The following is a 14,085-nucleotide window of genomic DNA, read 5'->3' as shown; positions in this document are numbered from 1 at the left end:
AAGACATGTATAATATATAGATACTTGTAAACATCCACTTAGCATAATCCTAGGACATGTTAGTGACATAAAGCTAAATTTATGTTTTAGGAATAGGAATAGGTTTATTTTTATTAATTTATATAACTTAACATACTTATAAGTTAAAACAATGATGAAAGGAGGTACAAGGCTTGATATGCGAGTCGTTATAAATATTATAAATAGGTTTTTAGGCACCAAATTCCAACAGATTCATCTAGTGCATCTGTGAATAGTTTATTTTTTAACATATCAAAATCAATATATATTTTTACTTATGTTTTAGCCTCTCAGTGGTACAGAGAGCTTATCATTCTAGAAATAAGGTTTCAATAGTCTATTGTAGGGATTTGGGTTCAGCTTCATTGAATTTTAGTGTTACATCAGGAAAATGTAATACTTTACCTTACGTAAATTGACCCACCCTCGGCCATAGCAATAGTGGACTATTCCAAAAGAAGTGTTAAAATATAAACATTGAATGCCTAATACGTTAGCTTATTTAAAAAACTATACTCATGTTGAGTATAAAAGTATTTAAAATATTCATACGGATTAGGAAAAATGTAATAATCTAAGTATTTTCGTTAATACCTTTAAGTATGTAACAGAGAATTTAAAGTACACCATAAAGGTTGGTTTTAATCAAAGCTTAATAAGAAATGAATTTCGAAAACTTTATTGTACTTACGGGTCTTTTTTTTTTGCTGTCGATGTCAAGATGAAACTTAACCCTATTTTTTAATTTTTGAAGTTCCATTTATATGGAACGAAAGTAGAAAATAATAATAGTTAATGATAAGAAATAAGGAAAAGTGGTTTGGTAATGTTTACTACTAAGTTAAAAGGAAATTAATGGTGTATGTGTTAATCAAGAAGTAGACGCAAAGCTATAACTCGGATATCGAAACCCGTTTTAAGCGGTTTAAGGTTACAGATGTACTGCTGTGCCACATGGGGAATTCATTTGTGAAATTGTTCACTAACATTACCTTTTTACAGGCGAACGAGTCATGCCCTTCTTACAATTCAAATCTTTTTATTATAATTACTGTCACCTCAGATGATATTGTAATTGGTTTGATGTTTCTGTGTATGTTATATTGAAAACTAGTAGACCGATGATGACAAATTTGGGCCGGTTAAGAATTCCCGATCACTTTGAAGCATTTTTTTATAATGTAGAGCTAAGGGTGATTTCGAGGTTTTTGGTTAATAACTCTGTAATTCTTCATTTATTTGTCCTGGTTCTGCTAATTAATGATGAAATTCCCTTGTTATTCGTAAACGTTCTAATACAGTGATGGCGAACCTATGGAAGGTGAAAAATTTTGCTAGCATACAGCGTACAGTACCGCCTCTTGAGACTTTAAACGCTAACCCATAATAAATAAATATATATATAATGATCGCCAAGCGCGTAAGGCGTGCGTCTCGTAATCCAAGGGTGGCGGGTTCGCGCCCGCGTCGCGCCAAACATGCTCGCCCTCCCAGCCGTGGGGGCGTTATAATGTTACGATCAATCCCACTATTCGTTGGTAAAAGAGTAACCCAAGAGTTGGCGGTGGGTGGTGATGACTAGCTGTCTTCCCTCTTGTCTTACGCTGCTAAATTAGGGACGGCTCGGTGCAGTGAGCTAACAACCTACTCACTTAAATACTTGTTGAAGAATCCGCAAGCGATTGCGGCCCTATGTTCCAAGATGGAATCTGATGGTAATAACTAACTAACTATATATAATGATCACCATTATTGCCAAATGCAGCAGCAATGATTTTTTGCTTCCAACCAGGGAGTAGAGAGAAATGTTTATTTCTTTGCAGTAAATATATGAATTATATTGTTAAAATTATGTTATTTGACGTGGCATGCGTATATTTGTGATCAGTTTTTTTTTTTTTTTAATTTCGCACAAATCTACACGACGATTATCTGTGCTAGCCGTCCCTAATTTAGCAGTGTAAGCCTAGAGGGAAGGCAGCGAGCCATCACCACCCACCGCCAACTCATGGGCTACTCTTTTACTAACGAATAGTGGAATTAACCGAAATATTATAACGTCTCCACGGCTGAAAGGGCGAGCATGTTTGGTGCGACGGAGATTCGAACTCGCGACCCTCAGATTACGAGTTGAACGCCCTAACCCACCTGGGCATGCCGGGCCTTTGATCAGTTAGTTAATTATAGATTTATTTTTATAACAATGGCATACATTTTCACATGCTGTTATGTTACAGGAAGTTAAATTATCGTATTTAAGTTAATTGGTGAGATATTTGAAATTGTATTTACCCTTTTCAGAATGTCAGTTCAACCAGAAAAGAAACAAAAACCTTCAAATGGAAGGAGCAGCAGCAAAGATTTTCAAGAATCGTGGACTGAAAGATCTGGCATGATCAAAAAGGGTGATAAAGCATTATGCACCTTATGTTCTGAAACAGTGATGTGCAGGACTTCCTCTGTAAAACAGTATTATGAAATTCTTCATAAATTGCTTTGTGATAACAGTAAGAAAGAATAAAAAAAAAACAGATTTCTCGAGAAGTCGGCAATAACAAGATGCCGTCAAATATTTTGATTAAATTTGTTTCGGGTAGTTCTAACTTAGTTGCTGCTAGTTTTGAGATCTCAAAGATTATTGCTAAACATAGAAAACAACTTAGTGATGGGGATTATGTCAAAGAATCATGGTTAGAATGTGCTCCTTTCCTTTTTGACGGTTTTTCAGAAAAAGAAAAAAATATTCATCACATTAGGGAATTGCCAGTGAGTAGAAACACAGTAAAAGATAGAATATTAAAGATGGAAACAAACATAGCAGAACACCTAACAAAAGATATTGGTTTATGTATATTCCTTTTCATTTGTCTTGATAAGAACACTGATGTTACATTATCAGCTAGGATAGCCATTATTGCTCGATTTTTGTAGAGGTGATGAAAGCTGCGAAGAACTGGTTAACTAAGTAGCCTTACCTGATCATACCACAGGGGCTGAAATATGTAAACGAATTATACAATCGACAGGTTGACCTATCAAAAACAATTTCCATGACAACTGATAATGCACCCAACATGGTTGGTAAAGAAGCAGGTTTTATAAATCTGTTTGCAAGATATGGTGGGCATTCACTGGTAGGCTTTCATTGTGTTATACACGAGGAGGCTTTGTGTGCAAAAGCTGGGCGTAAGAAGCTTGAAAAGGGATAGAAATTGTAGCCAAGGAAGTTACTTTTATTTCTGCGCATGCTTTGAAAAAAAAAAAACAACACAATTTCAGAATTTACTGAGAGAGGCGAATTCGGTGTACACAGAACTACATATGTACGACAATATTCGTTGGCTAAGTAGAGGTTCTGTCCATAAATGAGTTGTTAAGTGTTTGGATGAAATTCGTCTGTTTTTGACAAATGAAAAATTTTCTTGTCAAAAATTATCTGATGTTGTGTGAAATTGTAGACTGATGCTTTTACAATTTTCTTCTCACACTTAAATGACTTGAACACCAAATTGCAGGGATCTGGCAAAACACTTGATGTTATGTTTGATAACATAAAAGCTTTTGAAATCATTGAAATCAAACAGAAAAAATTTAAACGTGATGTTTACAATGACATTTCCCAAACCTAAAAAAAAAAAAAGACAAATCTTGAAATTCATGAGAAAATATACATTCGGAGTTTGGAAATGCAATTTTCAAGAATCAAATCATTAAATCAACTTTTGAACAATCTTCTTTGAGATTTAATAAGTTCAGGCTATATGAAGAAACTGCAAAATTCATAAAGTATGCAGATAGTGTAACGTTAGACAAACTGAATTTGGAAAAGTTGCAGTGGATTGATTTGGATAATTTTGAAATGCAACTGATTGATTTACAAAACAGCTCAATTTTGAACAAAAAATTGTCAACTTAAGAGCTGAACTAAAAATATTGAAAGCAATTGGTTAGTGACTGGAATAACGCAGAAAATTATGTTCTGAAACTCTGGAATTCTATTCCTGAAACTTTTGAGTGTCTGAAAAATATCACAATGACAGTATTAACAGTATTTTCATCAACATATTTATGCTAGTCATTATTTTCAGTGATGAACTTTGTAAAGTTTTATTATAAAAATAAACTTGATGATGAAGCTGGTGCTGCATATATAGCTCTCAAAACAACCAAACACAAGCCTGATATAAAATATCTGTCATCATTGGTGCAGCAGCAAAAGTCTCGTTAAGACTAAAATATACTTATTTTTCTTTTCTTGTTTTTATTTTTCATGTTATATAATATGAACCAAAGCTTATCATTTCACAAAATGCTTTCTGTTAATATTAAAACAATGAATAAACGTAAAGAAGCAAGAGGACTCCTTCTTTTTCCTTAAAAAGTATATTATTATTGTTACTAATTCATTAATTTTATTTTTTATGAATTACTATAGTTATTAATACCATGTAACTCCTAAAGATGTTTCATTTTAAATAATTCAGAATAATAATAAATGATAATCTACTGCTAAAAATTACCATCGGCATGCGAGAGAATTTTTTAGAAGATTATCCTCAATTTGGTTACACACTATCAAAAAGGTTCGCCATCCCTGTTCATATTTGTGTTCTTATGTTTATACGTATTTTGTTTTCAATAGTATTATAGTCAATAATGTCGGTCATATTTCATCTCTCGAACCAATATGGCCAGGTGGTTGGAGCGCTTGACTCGTAATCTTAAGGTCGCAGGTTCGAATCCCCGGTACACCAAACATACTCGCTCTTTCAGCTGTGGGAGCGTTATAATGTTACGGTCAATCCCACTATTGGTTGATAAAAGAGTAGGCCAAGAGTTGGCGGTGGGTGATGATGACTAGCTACCTTCCCTCTTGTCTTACACTGCAAAATTGGGGACGGCTAGCGCAGATATCCACCCTGGTGTAGCTTTGCGTGAAATTCAAAACAAACCAAACCCTTTACATTGATGAACTTGACTACACTCAAGGTTTCATCGATTAATTTACTCTATTTCTGCCTAAAACAATTTAAAATATTAGTAAATAACATTAATTAAGACCTTATGAAGTACGATCTGCATTCGATGGAGAGGTCAATTAACAGCGTTATTTGTATACGTTTTTGCTTGAGTACAGTTAAAGCTAAACTTCTCCGTTTTTAATACTATCAATAAATATGCTTGTAATGTTATCTTACAATTTGCATTATACCTTTTTAATACGTTCTTATATAAAATGCCTCTAAAGTATATTATTTCCCGCCTTCTTTTTTTTTTTACGTAAGTGTGCGCGCGTGCGTATTTAAGTAACAAGTTGATCGTACATTTTCAGAACAGACATAAAACGATAGGGCCTGGCATGGCCAAGCGCGTAAGGCGTGCGACTCGTAATCCGAGGGGCGCGGGTTCGCGCCCGCGTCGCGCTAAACATGCTCGCCCTCCCAGCCGTGGGGGCGTATAATGTGACGGTTAATCTCACTATTCGTTGGTAAACGAGTAGCCCAAGAGTTGGCGGTGGGTAGTGATGACTAGCTGTCTTCCCTCTAGTCTTACACTGCGAAATTAGGGACGGCTAGCACAGATAGCCCTCGAGTAGCTTTGTGCGAAATTCCAAAAACAAACATAAAACGATTATTATTCAGGTCGCAACAAAACATCAACATAGACAAGACATTTATAATATGTAGCAGCTTATAGACTTCCACTCAGTATAACCCTAAGACCCGTTAGTGACCTGAACCTATATAAATGTTTGAGGATAGGCTTATTTTTATTAATTTATATCACTTTACATACTTATAAATTAAAATACTGATAAAAGGAGATACAGGCTTAATTTGAGAGTCGTTGTAAATTTTACAAATCGGATTTTACATGCCAAACAGTAAAGTTTCATGTTAAGACATCTCTGAAATTGTTAATATTAAAACAAACAGATCGGCCTTTCAATGATATGGAAGGCTTATCATTCCAGAAATCAGGTTTCAGTATCTGTGGTTGATACAGCAGGTATAGTCTATTGTGAGGGTTTGGGTTCAACTTTAACTTATTTACAATAAGGGAAGTATAACACCTCAACATGGTGGTGCCCTCATCTAGTGGGTGTTTTTAACATTCATAGAAGCAGACTGAAAACTTTTCAGAATTCCACAGACGTGGTTATGAAGATTAATTGATAATAATTGGCCATTATTTCATTACGATATTCAATTTAGAAAATTATTTAATGGTCTAAGTTTTATTATAAGGGACACGAGCGCTTTTTATTTGCTTACGGGGATGGTGCAACGTAAAACATTGAGAAACACTATCTTACCGTATACTTCTACCACTGACAATAGCAACAGTGTACTGTCCCATGAGAAATGTTAAACAAAACACGTTAAGTGCCCAACGCATTAACTTACTGTGAAAGGATACCCATGTTATGTACAACATCTTGGGCTACTCTTTTACCAACGAATAGTGGGATTGATTGTCACATTATAACGCCCCCACGGCTGAAAGGGCGAGCATGTTTGGTGCGATCGGGATTTGAACCCGCGACCCTCGGATTACGAGTCGAACGCCTTAACACGGTTGGCCATGCCGGGCCCCGAATAGTGGGTTTGATTGCTGGGAGGACGAGCATGTTTGGTGCGACCGGGGTTCGAACCCGCGACCCTGGGATTACCAGTTCAACGCCTTAACACGCTTACGCTTGGCCATGCCGGGCCGGTATTTTGTCAATAAATTGTTATTAAAAAAAACATTTGAGATGTATAGTGAAAATACATTTATGTATTTTGATATCTTTGTAGGTTTCATTATTTAATATATTAGGAAAGTCAATTTAAAATATTAATAAAGATTTTCTTCCATTACAAAATATTTCAAGATTTTCATGCAAATTAAATCATTTCTTTTTTGTTACAACTACCCTTACCCTCTGATGGTGTTTCAAAGGAATCCATGTGTGAATATTCTGACAAGTAGTAGACCATTAAAGACGAAAATTTTACACAAGTCAATATAGGAAATTCCTTTTCAAATTTGATGCAGTTCCGAATTCTCGATAACTTTGAAGCATATCCTATAAGAGAGAGCTACGGTATTTTCGTGTTTTTCGGTTAATAACTGTAATCGTTAATTTTAAATATATTTGTTCTGGTTCCGTTAAATTACTGATGATGTTATCTTGTTAATTATAAATAAATAGATTCTTTATAAATATAATAGTCACGTGTAGGTGAATCCTCACAAATTTTGCTGTGGAGATTCATAGGGTCCAGGAAGAGGTAGATACACACTTTGTAGTTCTTATGAGTGTTTTTACATTTTTTTACCACTTGCTGGGTAAAAAGGACCATTTACTGTAGGCATTATTATTTATTTTGTGACTTAATGTTTAATTATTGTTTAGTTTTAACTGAGGAATGTTTAAGAGAGACTGTGTTAAAAGTGCTAGTTATGACAAAGTTGGTTGCGTAACTCTATAGGAGTCAACGTTGTGTTTGCAATTAGATTGTTATCTAGACTTTACTAATATCATTGAGGTCACATTACCCGAATATTCTGTATTTTTATTTATATAAGTGGCTCACGAGCACAAGTAAAGAAAAAGTAAAATAAAGTAGAAATAGTGAAAAGTTAGAAAACGTGAAGTTATCATGTGTCAGTGATTTGCTGTAATGGGCGATATTTTAAAGTGAGTTTCACACTTTAAATAGAGATAAAGGAAATAATTTGTTTTGTTAAAGGGTGTTCTAAAGTATTTCAACCCGTCTATGTGAAATTTGAGGAAAAGGATACAATTATTTGAGGTTCAGGATACGGCTGTGGTAATCCACACGGTAACGTATGTGAATTGTTCACTGATAGTAATGCGATAAAAGTAGAGAAAACTAGTTCATCTTGTCAGTAGATTTCTAATTTAATTTAATCAGTCTAAGTAGATTTTTGTCATGAAAAGAGAATTATTTAGAGTTCGAAACAAAACTGTGATATCTATAATATAAATAATTTTACTACAGTTTTGCTTGTTTGAATATTTTAAAACAGGTGGAGTATGTATTGTTCATTTATCATCGAATTTATAGCCAACAGGTTACAGACAGCTACTGTAGAATAATCCCAGCCTCCGTATACATAAGACTCTAAAACCAATACTTCACCCCCTGTTAACGGATATTCATTAATTACGGCATGAAGGTTTATTGAGTCCATGTGGAAATACATACAAACTTGCAGTCTCATATTTTGTGTTTAGCAGTTTTTCATGTTCTAATATAACCTTTTAATTAATCATTAATCTCTAAATAATTTTTGCCTAGGGGAAGGACACAAGCTAGGTATCACTATATCAAGTATGTTTAAATGTTATATTCAACGTTAAACTGTGGTGTAAAATAAAATGGAAAACAATGAGCATTTCAATTTTAGTTATTGCTGCATAATATAATATTTTGAAATGACTTTAGCATTTCTACTTTTCTATTCGTGTTGTAACAAAGTTAGTAAATATTAAAAAAACACTTTATTGCGTACTCTAAGCATTAAACCTAATACATTGCTGGCCAAAATCTTAAGGCCAATGAACACAAAGAAAAAATATGCATTTTGCGTTGTTAGACTCAACCACTTATTTGAGTAGAGCTTCGAAAGATGACAATAAAAAAAGGAAAATAAAAATAATAAACTTTTTTAGCATTTAATAAGGAAAATGTGAACACTATGAAATTAGCCTAAATACTAGCTGGTCAAAAGTTTAAGACCATACCAAAAAGAAGTCCTAAACAGGGTAGGAAATGCTCAACAAGAGGTCTCAGTAGTGAGTTGCACGGCCGTCATTGCGAATAACTTCAAACATTCGCTTTGGCATGGTTGATATAAACGTTTACAGAAGGCTGGCTGGAATGTTATTCCAAGTGGTGAAGATAGCTTCACGAAGATCGTGCACTGTTTGTAATTGACGTCCATTTCTATATACTTCCCTTGCCATTCACCCCCAAACATTTTCAGGGGGGTTCAGTTCGGGCGAACACGCTGGATGGTCCAAAAGAATCACGTTATTCGCCATGAAAAGTCCTTTGTCCTGCGGGCATTGTGGATTGTAGCATTGTCCTGTTGAAAGATCCAGTCATTTCCACACAAGCGAGGGCCTTCAGTCAATAAAGATGAGGACCCTGTGTAACCTGAAGCTTCATTGTTCCATGGAAGAAGAAAGCACCCCAGATCATGATGGAACCTCCTCCACTGTGTCGTGTAGAAAATGTCTTTGGTGGGATATCCTTATCGTGCCAGTAACGTTGGACCATCTAGATTAAAGTTTTTCTCATCAGAGAACAAAACCTTCGTTTACTTTTCTAAGTCCCATGTTTAGTGTTCCTCAGCAAAGTTTAACTGAGCTGTTTCGTGGTGTGGAAGAAGGCGTGGCCTTTAAAGACGTTTACGGTTTTTAAAGTCTTTCTCTCGTTGATGTCGTCTTATTGTTCTTAAGCTGCATTCTGCGTCCGTAAGGGCCTTAATCTGGTTCGATGATCGGCTGGTGTCTTGCCAGACAACCCGTTGAATCCTCCTGCTCAACGCCGGTGAAATTTTCTTGGGCCGACCACTTGAAATTCTCGTTCCGTATCCCTCAAGGTCTTTTTAAGAAATTGTTTTTGCAGGTCGACAATTCTGCCACGTTCAAACTCTGTCAACGTTTTAGCCTTTGTCATGTTTTTACCAAATGTAACACAGGAGATGTCTGTTGGAGATGTTGACAACGCTAATGCTTTAACACAAATGACTAAATTTCGTTACGTGTTTACCGATTTATGCTTCGTTTCATTATGGTCTTAAACTTTTGACCAGCTAGAATTTAGGCTAATTTCATAGTATTCACATTTTTCCTATTAAATGCTAAAAAGTTTTTTATTTTTATTTTCCCTTTTCTTATTTTCATCTATCGAAGCTCTACTCAAACAAGTGGTTGAGTCTATCAACGCAAAATGCATATTTTTTTCTTTGTGTTCATTAGCCTTAAGATTTTGGCCAGTGTGTGTGTGTGTGTGTGTGTGTGTGTATACATATATACGTAACGTTAGGATTAGGTGAAACCACATCATTGAAAATTTTAGTAACTTTTATTTTGGTCATGGTAAAGTTAAGTTATAAGTTATTTTATTACTTATGTACTTAAAGTATAGACGTAGTGAGGAATAACTTCTCCAGGTCCAAGTGCATAAAATTTCTCATTAAAGAAAAAATATTGATTCAATTCTAGGCCTAAATAATAATATAATATTTTTAAAATATATATCGGGAGTGTTCATACAAAATAAATAAAACGTTTTTAACAAATTAGTATGTAAAATACGCATTCATCAATGTCAGGTGATAATTTTGTTGATAAGCGACAATGGTTATTCTTGACCACCTGTGAAAGTGGAGTGTGAACTAAAGATAGAAACTATCTTTTTATATACGATAGATATATGTTAGATTTACTGTTATGTATCTGTTTTAATATTGATGTTTGTTACAGTTATATAGATATTTAGAAATGACAGAAGACAATATTGTTTGTAAGGTTATAAAACATTTTTATATAAATCATTTTTGTAATAACCGTTATTATAAATTGCATTATTGCTTGCACATTAAAATATATTTGCCTTAAGAAATTAGTATCTGTAAAGCAAAAGAACTTTAAATAAATAATTTCTAGAATTATATGAAAGAATTTTAATCTCGGGAAAATAAATCTATGTAAGTCCACTTCTCTCAGGCCTAACAATAATAAATAACATTTGTTAAGCCTTTATGAAATACGGCTTGTATTTGATAAAGAGTTAAATTAATATTAATAATATTTGTGTATGTTTTTGCTTTAGTTCAGTTACAGTTAAACATTACCGTACTTAATACTATCAATAAATAAACTTATGATGTTATTCTATGACCTAACGTTTTTGTTTTAAACATCGGCAAGTGTTTAATATTTTCTTATGTAAATAGTCTGTTAAAGTATATTTATGTTGGTCTTTCGTTTACATTATGAAAAGACAAAACATATTATTTATAGCGCGCACAACGACTAAAGGCATGGAAAAAGACTGATAAAAGATGGATGCTTGTAAACTTCCACTCAATATAACCAACCATTAGTGACGTAAACCTAAATTAATGTATGAGGAGTAGGTTTCTTTTTATCAATATATAACTTAACATATAAGTTAAAACACTGATAAAATGGGGTGCAAGGTTTGATTTGTGAGTCGTCATAAATCTATTATTGCGCGCCAAACAGTGAAGTTTCATGTAAGACATTTGTAAACAGATTATTTTTGTAACATAATTTTACATACATTTTATTCCCTCAGTGGTTTAGAGAGCTTATGGAAATCGGGTGGTTTCAGCACATACAGCTATCTAGCTCATTGTGAGGATTTCGCCTTAACTTCAATGAGTTTTCGTGTTACATACGAGAAATGTAATACTCTACGGTAATGTAACTAGACTTACCCTTGACCATAGCAATAGTGGATTTTTCCAAACGAAATGTTAAAAGACAAAACATATTAATTGCCCAAAACGTTAACTTAATCCAAAAGGATATTAATATTAAATAAAAAAAAATATTTATATAAATTAGTATCAAGTCAGGAAAAGTGAAAGAAAAAGAATTTTTTTTAAATATTAAAAAGTAGCAGAAATTCTAATTACACCATACATTTTATTTGGTAATGAAAGCTTATTAAAAAATGAAAGTTCATATGTTATTGTATTTATTGGTCTTTTTTTTGTTGTTGGTATGGAGATGATATTTAACTTTAATTTTTGATGTTGTGAGAGAGTGGAATAATAAACAAACTAAAAGTACAATAAGAAGTATTAATTTAGATTAACGTTGGAACATTTCAAATGTGTGTTGCGAACCCGCTAACATACATTAATGATACTGTAAGTTTCATGATTAATTATGGAAACATTATGTGAGAAATTGTTAAATAATATTTCGTTCTGTGTGATTTTCGTACGGCTTAACCATGTTTATGTTATATTTACCCTCACTCCGCGAGGGTATTGGAGTCGGACTCGTGAGTGTGTGTTTTGGCGCGAGCATTTCGAAAACTAGTAGACAAAAACTCTACAAAAGATGAGAAGTTAGTGTGGGGTAATCCTTCCCAAATTTGGTTCGGTTCTGAATTCTCGATCGCCTTGAAGCATTTTTCTATAATGGAGAGCTAGGGTATCACCGTGGTTTTCGGTTGTAGTTGTTAATTGTAAATATATTTGTTCTTGTTTTGTTAATTACTGATGACGTACCCATGTTATTCGTAAACGTACTTATAAATATGCTTTGTGTACTTAATTTTATAATTAGTAATGTATACAGAGTTAAAAGAAAATTTCATTATCTCACGGTTGTATCTCAACTCATATCTGTATTTCTGAAAGCCTTTTCGGATAAGTTGTGAGGATTTAATAAAGTTTGTGACTGATTTCGAATAACTATAGGGAGTAAATCTACAGTCACCTTTGGTTTAAACATAATTAAAGACTAACTGAGGATTCCCTACAGACTGGTAAATTACCAAACGGTAATAAAAGGAAATAAAAATCTACCTTGTGAAAGGGTTGTGGGGCCCTTGGTGTAATTTATACATCTATAAATATATATCTGTGGAATGCTCGTGTGATAATTTTATGATACAACTTAATTTCTTTTTCTGATTAAAATTTATTTTATTTATCAACAGTTCATACTATCAAAAAAGTTATTTTCTTTGTTCAAAGCTACATCATGAAATATCTGTACTCTGAACATCGCAGGTAACCCTCCGCTACTTGCTGTTTTAATAAGCTAAGTAAATTGAAGCAATAGGAATTGAAGTACCTTACCTCATGAACTCTACATAGAGGGAACTAACATCGCCCTCCGACATAACGACTACTTGTCTAAAAAAGTGGTCACGCTGCCCAAAATCAGACATGCAAAAATAATATTAACCTTAAAATGTATTTGTTTATCCCACAAGATTAAGATAACTTTTCATATTTCTTCATCAGTTTCCCCCAGTTGTACCTAAACTATCGGACACCGATAATAACCGAGGAGTGATGAGTTTGGTATGTTTGTTGGTCATTGCAGAAGATTCTGTAATTATACCTGTATAAAATTGAACATGCTATGAATACATGCATTTATGAGAGAAACAAATGTAAATGGTTTGTCTAAGTGATAAAAACAAAAGAGTAAATAATATATGTGATTTAAAAAGTAGTAGTCAACAGATAGAGGAAAAGCACTAAGACAAAATGATAAAACCTAACACTTATAACTTGTTCACAGTACATGAAACTATTAAGCATTCGTTTAACATATAACCATATGATCTGATTTTTTTATTAACTGGTTTATGAATCAGTTCAGTAAAAGAAATACTAACTAACTAACTAAAAGTAAGTATGAATACTAGCTGAAGCACCCGTACAAAACCCCTTGGAAGCATCAGCCTTTCCAGCGAAGAGCATTATTCACCAAACTCTCTCCCTCCGTCATAAAAATAAAAACCAACAACAAAATATTTACACTTTGAGAAACTAATTTTTCTGGTACAGTCGCAAAAATCAGTAACAGTGATTCAACTACAATCCGATCGTTACATACACGCAAAATAATAACTGGTTTTACTATTACAGCTTATTTAAACAAACGTCAGTATATATTTCTGTGTATGTCTGTTCCTTATACGTTTCCTCATTCCTTGATCAATCATCAACATACTTAACGCAGTGACATAGGTTGACATGTGATTTAAAAAGTAAAGGTAGTCAGCAGATAGAGGAAAAGCATTAAGACAAAGTGATAAAACCTAACACATATAACTTGTTCACAGCACAAGGTGGTCTATTGTATACCTCCAACTTAATTTAATATCTAATTTAGGAAAAAACTACCAATGTTGTATAGCCCTGAACTTTAAAATATGCTGTGTAACGCATCTACTGTCATATACCTGTTTTAGTATCGATCTTTGTTGAAGTTAAATTTATACACTCAGTGGCCGCTTTATTAGATACACCTGCTCTTTAACG

This window comes from Tachypleus tridentatus, chromosome 9 (genome assembly GCF_004210375.1).
Source record: "Tachypleus tridentatus isolate NWPU-2018 chromosome 9, ASM421037v1, whole genome shotgun sequence".
NCBI lineage: Eukaryota > Metazoa > Arthropoda > Merostomata > Xiphosura > Limulidae > Tachypleus > Tachypleus tridentatus.
This window is presented reverse-complemented; position numbering follows the sequence as displayed.